The following is an 11,799-nucleotide window of genomic DNA, read 5'->3' as shown; positions in this document are numbered from 1 at the left end:
AAAGTCCTAAAATGCCTGCTAGCCGGAAGTTAAGGTGTCTGACGTCCAGAATGCTACTAGGTCAGCATTTAATCATTCTGAAATATTCTGGGTTCTAGAATCAATGGACGGCTGAGTTCCAGAATGTAAGGTTGGCCAAACTCTAGAATACTTGCGTGTCTGAACTCAAGAGACATTCAATGTCCACATTCCGGAACTAAGGGTGTCTGAATTCCAGAAGCACCAAATGTCTGCATTCGAGAATCGGAATTTGACGGAATTCTAGAATGCACAGCACGGCGGAATTCTAAAGTACTAAAACGCCTGCTAGCCGGAAGTTAATGTGTCTGACGTCCAGAATGCTACTAGGTCAGCATTCTACCATTCTGAAAGATTCTGGGTTCTAGAATCAGTGGACGGCTGAGTTCCGGAATGTCAGGGTGGCCAAACTCTAGAATCCTTGCGTGTCTGATCTCGAGAGTCATTCAATGTCCACATTCCGGAACGCAGGGTGTCTGAATTCCCGAAGAACCAATTGTCTGCCTTCTAGAATCAAAATGTGGCAGAATTCTAGAATGCACAGCCTGGCGAAATTCTAAAGTCCTAAAATGCCTGCTACGCGGAAGTTAAGGTGTCTGACGTCCAGAGTGCTACTAGGTCAGCATTTAATCGTTCTGAAATATTCTGGGTTCTAGAATCAATGGACGGCTGAGTTCCAGAATGTAAGGTAGGCCAAACTCTAGAATACTTGCGTGTCTGAATTCGAGAGACATTCAATGTCCACATTCCGGAACTAAGGGTGTCTGAATTCCAGAAGCACCAAATGTCTGCTTTTGAGAATCGGAATTTGACGGAATTCTAGAATGCACAGCCTTGTGCAATTCTAAAGTACTAAAACTCCTGCTAGCCGGAAGTTAATGTGTCTGACATCCAAAATGCTACTATGTCAGCATTCTACCATTCCGAAAGATTCTGGGTTGCAGAATCAATGGACGGATGAGTTCCAGAAGGTCAGGTTGGCCAAACTCTAGAATCCTTGCGTGTCTGAACTCGAGAGTCATTCAATGTCCACATTCCGGAATTCACAGTGTCTGAATTCCAGAAGCACCAAATGTATGCATTCTAGAATCAAATGTGGCAGAATTCTAGAATGCACAGCCTGGCGGAATTCTAAAGTCCTAAAATGCTTGCTAGTCGGAAGGTAAGGTGTCTGAGGTCCAGAATGCTACTAGGTCAGCATTCTACCGTTCTGAAAGATTCTGGGTTCTAGAAACAAAGGACGGCTGAGTTCCAGAATGTCAGCATGGCCGAACTCTAGAATCCTTGCGTGTCTGATCTCGAGAGTCATTCAATGTGCACATTCTGGAGCTCAGGGTGTCTGAATTCCAGAAAAACCAAATGTCTGCATTCTAGAATTGGAATGTGGTGAAATTCTAGAATGCACAGCATGGTGGAATTCTAAAGTCCTAAAATGCCTGCTAGCCGGAAGTTAAGGTGTCTGACGTCCAGAATGCTACTAGGTCAGCATTCTACCGTTCTGAAAGATTCTGGGTTCCAGAATCAATGGACGGATGAGTTCCAGAAGGTCAGGTTGGCCAAACTCTAGAATCCTTGCGTGTCTGAACTCGAGAGTCATTCAATGTCCACAATCCGGAAGTCAGGGTGTCTGAATTCCTGAAGAACCAATTGTCTGTCTTCTAGAATCAAAATGTGTCAGAATTCTAGAATGCACAGCCTGGCGGAATTCTAAAGTCCTAAAATGCCTGCTACCCGGAAGTTAAGGTGTCTGACGTCCAGAGTGCTACTAGGTCAGCATTTAATCGTTCTGAAATATTCTGGGTTCTAGAATCAATGGACGGCTGAGTTCCAGAATGTAAGGTTGGCCAAACTCTAGAATACTTGCGTGTCTGAACTCGAGAGACATTCAATGTCCACATTCCGGAACTAAGGGTGTCTGAATTCCAGAAGCACGAAATGTCTGCTTTTGAGAATCGGAATTTGACGGAATTCTAGAATGCACAGCCTGGTGGAATTCTAAAGTACTAAAACGCCTGCTAGCCGGAAGTTAATGTGTCTGACGTCCAAAATGCTACTATGTCAGCATTCTACCATTCCGAAAGATTCTGGGTTCTAGAATCAATGGACGGCTGAGTTCCGGAATGTCAGGGTGGCCAAACTCTAGAATCCTTGCGTGTCTGAACTCGAGAGTCATTCAATGTCCACATTCCGGAAGTCAGGGTGTCTGAATTCCCGAAGAACCAATTGTCTGCCTTCTAGAATCAAAATGTGTCAGAATTCTAGAATGCACAGCCTGGCGGAATTCTAAAGTCCTACAATGCTTGCTAGCCGGAAGGTAAGGTGTCTGAGGTCCAGAATGCTACTATGTCAGCATTCTACCGTTCTGAAAGATTCTGGGTTCTAGAACCAATGGACGGCTGAGTTCCAGAATGTAAGGTAGGCCAAACTCTAGAATCCTTGCGTGTCTGATCTCGAGAGTCATTCAATGTGCACATTCTGGAGCTCAGGGTATCTGAATTCCAGGAGCACCAAATGTCTGCATTCTAGAAACGGAATGTGGTGAACTTCTAGAATGCACAGCATGGGGGAATTCTAAAGTCCTAAAATGCCTGCTAGCCGGAAGTTAAGGTGTCTGACGTCCAGAATGCTACTAGGTCAGCATTCTACCGTTCTGAAAGATTCTGGGTTCCAGAATCAATGGACGGATGAGTTCCAGAATGTCAGGTTGGCCAAACTCTAGAATCCTTGTGTGTCTGAACTCAAGAGTCATTCAATGTCCACATTCCGGAATTCACAGTGTCTGAATTCCAGAAGCACCAAAGGTCTGCATTCTAGAATCAGAATGTGGGGGAATTCTAGAATGCACAGCACGGCGGAATTCTAAAGTCCTAAAATGCCTGCTACCCGGAAGTTAAGGTGTCTGACGTCGAGAATGCTACTAGGTCAGCATTTAATCGTTCTGAAAGATTCTGGGTTCTAGAATCAATGGACGGCTGAGTTCCAGAATGTAAGGTTGGCCAAACACTGGAATACTTGCTTGTCTGAACTCGAGAGACATTCAATGTCCACATTCCGGAACTAAGGGTGTCTGAATTCCAGAAGCACCAAATGTCTGCATTCGAGAATCGGAATTTGACGGAATTCTAGAATGCACAGCACGGCGGTATTCTAAAGTACTAAAACGCCTGCTAGCCGGAAGTTAATGTGTCTGACTTCCAGAATGCTACTAGGTCAGCATTCTACCATTCTGAAAGATTCTGGGTTCTAGAATCAATGGACGGCTGAGTTCCGGAATGTCAGGGTGGCCAAACTCTAGAATCCTTGCGTGTCTGAACTCGAGAGTCATTCAATGTCCACATTCCGGAATTCACGGTGTCTGAATTCCAGAAGCACCAAATGTCTGCATTCTAGAACCAAATGTGGCAGAATTCTAGAATGCACAGCCTGGCGGAATTCTAAAGTCCTAAAATGCCTGCTAGTCGGAAGGTAAGGTGTCTGAGTTCCAGAATGCTACTAGGTCAGCATTCTACCGTTCTGAAAGATTCTGGGTTCTAGCACCAATGGACGGCTGAGTTCCAGAATGTCAGCATGGCCAAACTCTAGAATCCTTGCGTGTCTGATCTCGAGAGTCATTCAATGTGCACATTCCGGAGCTCAGGGTATCTGAATTCCGGAAACACCAAATGTCTGCATTCTAGAATCGGAATGTGGTGAAATTCTAGAATGCACAGCAGGGTGGAATTCTAAAGTCCTAAAATGCCTGCTAGCCGGAAGTTAAGGTGTCTGACGTCCAGAATGCTACTAGGTCAGCATTTAATCATTCTGAAATATTCTGGGTTCTAGAATCAATGGACGGCTGAGTTCCAGAATGTAAGGTTGGCCAAACTCTAGAATACTTGCGTGTCTGAACTCAAGAGACATTCAATGTCCACATTCCGGAACTAAGGGTGTCTGAATTCCAGAAGCACCAAATGTCTGCATTCGAGAATCGGAATTTGACGGAATTCTAGAATGCACAGCACGGCGGAATTCTAAAGTACTAAAATGCCTGCTAGCCGGAAGTTAAGGTGTCTGACGTCCAGAATGCTACTAGGTCAGCATTCTACCATTCTGAAAGATTCTGGGTTCTAGAATCAGTGGACGGCTGAGTTCCGGAATGTCAGGGTGGCCAAACTCTAGAATCCTTGCGTGTCTGATCTCGAGAGTCATTCAATGTCCACATTCCGGAACGCAGGGTGTCTGAATTCCCGAAGAACCAATTGTCTGCCTTCTAGAATCAAAATGTGGCAGAATTCTACAATGCACAGCCTGGCGAAATTCTAAAGTCCTAAAATGCCTGCTACGCGGAAGTTAAGGTGTCTGACGTCCAGAGTGCTACTAGGTCAGCATTTAATCGTTCTGAAATATTCTGGGTTCTAGAATCAATGGACGGCTGAGTTCCAGAATGTAAGGTAGGCCAAACTCTAGAATACTTGCATGTCTGAATTCGAGAGACATTCAATGTCCACATTCCGGAACTAAGGGTGTCTGAATTCCAGAAGCACCAAATGTCTGCTTTTGAGAATCGGAATTTGACGGAATTCTAGAATGCACAGCCTTGTGCAATTCTAAAGTACTAAAACTCCTGCTAGCCGGAAGTTAATGTGTCTGACATCCAAAATGCTACTATGTCAGCATTCTACCATTCCGAAAGATTCTGGGTTGCAGAATCAATGGACGGATGAGTTCCAGAAGGTCAGGTTGGCCAAACTCTAGAATCCTTGCGTGTCTGAACTCGAGAGTCATTCAATGTCCACATTCCGGAATTCACAGTGTCTGAATTCCAGAAGCACCAAATGTATGCATTCTAGAATCAAATGTGGCAGAATTCTAGAATGCACAGCCTGGCGGAATTCTAAAGTCCTAAAATGCTTGCTAGTCGGAAGGTAAGGTGTCTGAGGTCCAGAATGCTACTAGGTCAGCATTCTACCGTTCTGAAAGATTCTGGGTTCTAGAAACAAAGGACGGCTGAGTTCCAGAATGTCAGCATGGCCGAACTCTAGAATCCTTGCGTGTCTGATCTCGAGAGTCATTCAATGTGCACATTCTGGAGCTCAGGGTGTCTGAATTCCAGAAAAACCAAATGTCTGCATTCTAGAATTGGAATGTGGTGAAATTCTAGAATGCACAGCATGGTGGAATTCTAAAGTCCTAAAATGCCTGCTAGCCGGAAGTTAAGGTGTCTGACGTCCAGAATGCTAATAGGTCAGCATTCTACCGTTCTGAAAGATTCTGGGTTCCAGAATCAATGGACGGATGAGTTCCAGAAGGTCAGGTTGGCCAAACTCTAGAATCCTTGCGTGTCTGAACTCGAGAGTCATTCAATGTCCACAATCCGGAAGTCAGGGTGTCTGAATTCCTGAAGAACCAATTGTCTGTCTTCTAGAATCAAAATGTGTCAGAATTCTAGAATGCACAGCCTGGCGGAATTCTAAAGTCCTAAAATGCCTGCTACCCGGAAGTTAAGGTGTCTGACGTCCAGAGTGCTACTAGGTCAGCATTTAATCGTTCTGAAATATTCTGGGTTCTAGAATCAATGGACGGCTGAGTTCCAGAATGTAAGGTTGGCCAAACTCTAGAATACTTGCGTGTCTGAACTCGAGAGACATTCAATGTCCACATTCCGGAACTAAGGGTGTCTGAATTCCAGAAGCACGAAATGTCTGCTTTTGAGAATCGGTATTTGACGGAATTCTAGAATGCACAGCCTGGTGGAATTCTAAAGTACTAAAACGCCTGCTAGCCGGAAGTTAATGTGTCTGACGTCCAAAATGCTACTATGTCAGCATTCTACCATTCCGAAAGATTCTGGGTTCTAGAATCAATGGACGGCTGAGTTCCGGAATGTCAGGGTGACCAAACTCTAGAATCCTTGCGTGTCTGAACTCGAGAGTCATTCAATGTCCACATTCCGGAAGTCAGGGTGTCTGAATTCCCGAAGAACCAATTGTCTGCCTTCTAGAATCAAAATGTGTCAGAATTCTAGAATGCACAGCCTGGCGGAATTCTAAAGTCCTACAATGCTTGCTAGCCGGAAGGTAAGGTGTCTGAGGTCCAGAATGCTACTATGTCAGCATTCTACCGTTCTGAAAGATTCTGGGTTCTAGAACCAATGGACGGCTGAGTTCCAGAATGTAAGGTAGGCCAAACTCTAGAATCCTTGCGTGTCTGATCTCGAGAGTCATTCAATGTGCACATTCTGGAGCTCAGGGTATCTGAATTCCAGGAGCACCAAATGTCTGCATTCTAGAAACGGAATGTGGTGAACTTCTAGAATGCACAGCATGGGGGAATTCTAAAGTCCTAAAATGCCTGCTAGCCGGAAGTTAAGGTGTCTGACGTCCAGAATGCTACTAGGTCAGCATTCTACCGTTCTGAAAGATTCTGGGTTCCAGAATCAATGGACGGATGAGTTCCAGAATGTCAGGTTGGCCAAACTCTAGAATCCTTGTGTGTCTGAACTCAAGAGTCATTCAATGTCCACATTCCGGAATTCACAGTGTCTGAATTCCAGAAGCACCAAAGGTCTGCATTCTAGAATCAGAATGTGGGGGAATTCTAGAATGCACAGCACGGCGGAATTCTAAAGTCCTAAAATGCCTGCTACCCGGAAGTTAAGGTGTCTGACGTCGAGAATGCTACTAGGTCAGCATTTAATCGTTCTGAAAGATTCTGGGTTCTAGAATCAATGGACGGCTGAGTTCCAGAATGTAAGGTTGGCCAAACACTGGAATACTTGCTTGTCTGAACTCGAGAGACATTCAATGTCCACATTCCGGAACTAAGGGTGTCTGAATTCCAGAAGCACCAAATGTCTGCATTCGAGAATCGGAATTTGACGGAATTCTAGAATGCACAGCACGGCGGTATTCTAAAGTACTAAAACGCCTGCTAGCCGGAAGTTAATGTGTCTGACTTCCAGAATGCTACTAGGTCAGCATTCTACCATTCTGAAAGATTGTGGGTTCTAGAATCAATGGACGGCTGAGATCCGGAATGTCAGGTTGGCCGAACTCTAGAATCCTTGCGTGTCTGAACTCGAGAGTCATTCAATGTCCACATTCCGGAACTCAGGGTGTCTGAATTCCCGAAGAACCAATTGTCTGCATTCTAGAATCAAAATGTGGCAGAATTCTAGAATGCACAGCCTGGCGGAATTCTAAAGTCCTAAAATGCCTGCTAGTCGGAAGGTAATGTGTCTGAAGTCCAGAATGATACTAGGTCAGCATTCTACCGTTCTGAAAGATTCTGGGTTCTAGAACCAATGGACGGCTGAGTTCCAGAATGTCAGCATGGCCGAACTCTAGAATCCTTGCATGTCTGATCTCGAGAGTCATTCAATGTGCACATTCCGGAGCTCAGGGTGTCTGAATTCCAGAAAAACCAAATGTCTGCATTCTAGAATTGGAATGTGGTGAAATTCTAGAATGCACAGCATGGTGGAATTCTAAAGTCCTAAAATGCCTGCTATCCGGAAGTTAAGGTGTCTGACGTCCAGAATGCTACTAGGTCAGCATTCTACCGTTCTGAAAGATTCTGGGTTCCAGAATCAATGGACGGATGAGTTCCAGGTCAGGTTGGCCAAACTCTAGAATCCTTGCGTGTCTGAACTCGAGAGTCATTCAATGTCCACAATCCGGAAATCAGGGTGTCTGAATTCCTGAAGAACCAATTGTCTGCCTTCTAGAATCAAAATGTGTCAGAATTCTAGAATGCACAGCCTGGCGGAATTCTAAAGTCCTAAAATGCCTGCTACCCGGAAGTTAAGGTGTCTGACGTCCAGAGTGCTACTAGGTCAGCATTTAATCGTTCTGAAAGATTCTGGGTTCTAGAATCAATGGATGGCTGAGTTCCAGAATGTAAGGTTGGCCAAACTCTAGAATACGTCCGTGTCTGAACTCGAGAGACATCCAATGTCCACATTCCGGAACTAAGGGTGTCTGAATTCCAGAAGCACGAAATGTCTGCTTTTGAGAATCGGAATTTGACGGAATTGTAGAATGCACAGCCTGGTGGAATTCTAAAGTACTAAAACGCCTGCTAGCCGGAAGTTAATGTGCCTGCCGTCCAAAATGCTACTATGTCAGCATTCTACCATTCCGAAAGATTCTGGGTTCTAGAATCAATGGACGGCTGTGTTCCGGAATGTCAGGGTGGCCAAACTCTAGAATCCTTGCGTGTCTGAACTCGAGAGTCATTCAATGTCCACATTCCGGAACTCAGGGTGTCTGAATTCCCGAAGAACCAATTGTCTGCCTTCTAGAATCAAAATGTGTCAGAATTCTAGAATGCACAGCCTGGCGGAATTCTAAAGTCCTAAAATGCTTGCTAGCCAGAAGGTAAGGTGTCTGAGGTCCAGAATGCTACTAGGTCAGCATTCTACCGTTCTGAAAGATTCTGGATTCTAGAACCAATGGACGGCTGAGTTCCAGAATGTCAGCATGGCCAAACTCTAGAATCCTTGCGTGTCTGATCTCGAGAGTCATTCAATGTGCACATTCCGGAGCTCAGGGTGTCTGAATTCCAGAAACACCAAATGTCTGCATTCTAGAATCGGAATGTGGTGAAATTCTAAAATGCACCGCATGGCGGAATTCTAAAGTCCTAAAATACCTGCTAGCCGGAAGTTAAGGTGTCTGACGTCCAGAATGCTACTAGGTCAGCATTCTGCCGTTCTGAAAGATTCTGTGTTCCAGAATCAATGGACGGATGAGTTCCAGAAGGTCAGGTTAGCCAAAGTCTAGAATCCTTGCATGTCTGAACTCGAGAGTCATTCAATATCCACATTCCGGAATTCACGGTGTCTGAATTCCAGAAGCACCAAATGTCTGCATTCTAGAATCAGAATGTGGTGGAATTCTAGAATGCACAGCACGGCGGAATTCTAAAGTCCTAAAATGCCTGCTACCCGGAAGTTAACGTGTCTGATGTCCAGAATGCTACTAGGTCAGCATTTAATCGTTCTGAAATATTCTGGGTTCTAGAATCAATGGACGGCTGAGTTCCAGAATGTAAGGTTGGCCAAACTCTAGAATACTTGCTTGTCTGAACTCGAGAGACATTCAGTGTCCACATTCCGGAACTAAGGGTGTCTGAATTCCAGAAGCACCAAACGTCTGCATTCGAGAATCGGAATTTGACGGAATTCTAGAATGCACAGCACGGCGGAATTCTAAAGTACTAAAACGCTTGCTAGCTGGAAGTTAATGTGTCTGACGTCCAGAATGCTACTAGGTCAGCATTCTACCATTCTGAAAGATTCTGGGTTCTAGAATCAGTGGACGGCTGAGTTCCGGAATGTCAGGGTGGCCAAACTCTAGAATCCTTGCGTGTCTGATCTCGAGAGTCATTCAATGTGCACATTCTGGAGCTCAGGGTGTCTGAATTCCAGGAGCACCAAATGTCTGCATTCTAGAAACGGAATGTGGTGAACTTCTAGAATGCACAGCACGGCTGAATTCTAAAGTCCTAAAATGCCTGCTGCCCGGAAGTAAACGTGTCTGACGTCCAGAATGCTACTAGGTCAGCATTCTACCGTTCTGAAAGATTCTGGGTTCCAGAATCAATGGACTGATGAGTTCCAGGATGTCAGGTTGGCCAAACTCTAGAATCCTTGCGTGTCTGAACTCGAGAGTCATTCAATGTCCACATTCCGGAATTCACGGTGTCTGAATTCCAGAAGCACCAAATGTCTGCATTCTAGAATCAGAATGTGGTGGAATTCTAGAATGCACAGCACGGCGGAATTCTAAAGTCCGAAAATGCCTGCTAACCGGAAGTTAAGGTGTCTGACGTCCAGAATGCTACTAGGTCAGCATTTAATCGTTCTGAAAGATTCTGGGTTCTAGAATCAATGGACGGCTGAGTTCCAGAATGTAAGGTTGGCCAAACTCTAGAATACTTGCGTGTCTGAACTCGAGAGACATTCAATGTCCACATTCCGGAACTAAGGGTGTCTGAATTCCAGAAGCACCAAATGTCTGCATTCTAGAATCAAAATGTGGCAGAATTCTAGAATGCACAGCCTGGCGGAATTCTAAAGTCCTACAATGCTTGCTAGCCGGAAGGTAAGGTGTCTGAGGTCCAGAATGCTACCAGGTCAGCATTCTACCGTTCTGAAAGATTCTGGGTTCTAGAACCAATGGACGGCTGAGTTCCAGAATGTCAGCATGGCCAAACTCTAGAATCCTTGCGTGTCTGATCTCGAGAGTCATTCAATGTGCACATTCCGGAGCTCAGGGTGTCTGAATTCCGGAAACACCAAATGTCTGCATTCTAGAATCGGAATGTGGTGAAATTCTAGAATGCACAGCATGGTGGAATTCTAAAGTCCTAAAATGCCTGCTAGCCGGAAGTTAAGGTGTCTGACGTCCAGAATACTACTAGGTCAGCATTCTACCGTTCTGAAAGATTCTGGGTTCCAGAATCAATGGACGGATGAGTTCCAGAAGGTCAGGTTGGCCAAAGTCTAGAATCATTGCGTGTCTGAACTCGAGAGTCATTCAATGTCCACATTCCGGAATTCACGGTGTCTGAATTCCAGAAGCACCAAATGTCTGCATTCTAGAATCAGAATGTGGTGGAATTCTAGAATGCACAGCACGGTGGAATTCTAAAGTCCTAAAATGCCTGCTACCCGGAAGTTAGCGTGTCTGACGTCCAGAATGCTACTAGGTCAGCATTTAATCGTTCTGAAATATTCTGGGTTCTAGAATCAATGGACGGCTGAGTTCCAGAATGTAAGGTTGGCCAAACTCTAGAATACTTGCGTGTCTGAACTCGAGAGACATTCAATATCCACATTCCGGAACTAAGGGTGTCTGAATTCCAGAAGCACCAAATGTCTGCATTCGAGAATCGGAATTTGACGGAATTCTAGAATGCACAGCACGGCGGAATTCTAAAGTACTAAAACGCCTGCTAGCCGGAAGTTAATGTGTCTGACGTCCAGAATGCTACTAGGTCAGCATTCTACCATTCTGAAAGATTCTGGGTTCTAGAATCAATGGACGGCTGAGTTCCGGAATGTCAGGGTGGCCAAACTCTAGAATCCTTGCGTGTCTGAACTCGAGAGACATTCAATGTCCACATTTCGGAACTCAGGGTGTCTGAATTCCCGAAGAACCAATTGTCTGCCTTCTAGAATCAAAATGTGGCAGAATTCTAGAATGCACAGCCTGGCAGAATTCTAAAGTCCTAAAATGCCTGCTACCCGGAAGTTAAGGTGTCTGACGTCCAGAGTGCTACTAGGTCAGCATTTAATCGTTCTGAAATATTCTGGGTTCTAGAATCAATGGAGGGCTGAGTTCCAGAATGTAAGGTTGGCCAAACTCTAGAATACTTGCGTGTCTGAACTCGAGAGACATTCAATGTCCACATTCCGGAACTAAGGGTGTCTGAATTCCAGAAGCACCAAATGTCTGCTTTTGAGAATCGGAATTTGAAGGAATTGTAGAATGCACAGCCTGGCGCAATTCTAAAATACTAAAACGCCTGCTAGCCGGAAGTTAATGTGTCTGACGTCCAAAATGCTACTATGTCAGCATTCTACCATTCCGAAAGATTCTGGGTTCTAGAATCAATGGACGGCTGTGTTCCGGAATGTCAGGGAGGCCAAACTCTAGAATCCTTGCGTGTCTGAACTCGAGAGTCATTCAATGTCCACATTCCGGAAATCAGGGTGTCTGAATTCCCGAAGAACCAATTGTCTGCCTTCTAGAATCAAAATGTGTCAGAATTCTAGAATGCACAGCCTGGCGGAAT

Source organism: Aotus nancymaae, unplaced genomic scaffold, assembly GCF_030222135.1.
Source record: "Aotus nancymaae isolate 86718 unplaced genomic scaffold, 86718_ANA_hifiasm-v0.15.2.pri h1tg000099l, whole genome shotgun sequence".
In the NCBI taxonomy this organism is placed as follows: domain Eukaryota; kingdom Metazoa; phylum Chordata; class Mammalia; order Primates; family Aotidae; genus Aotus; species Aotus nancymaae.
The sequence above is the reverse complement of the archived record's forward strand: the minus strand, read 5'-3'. Positions refer to the sequence as shown.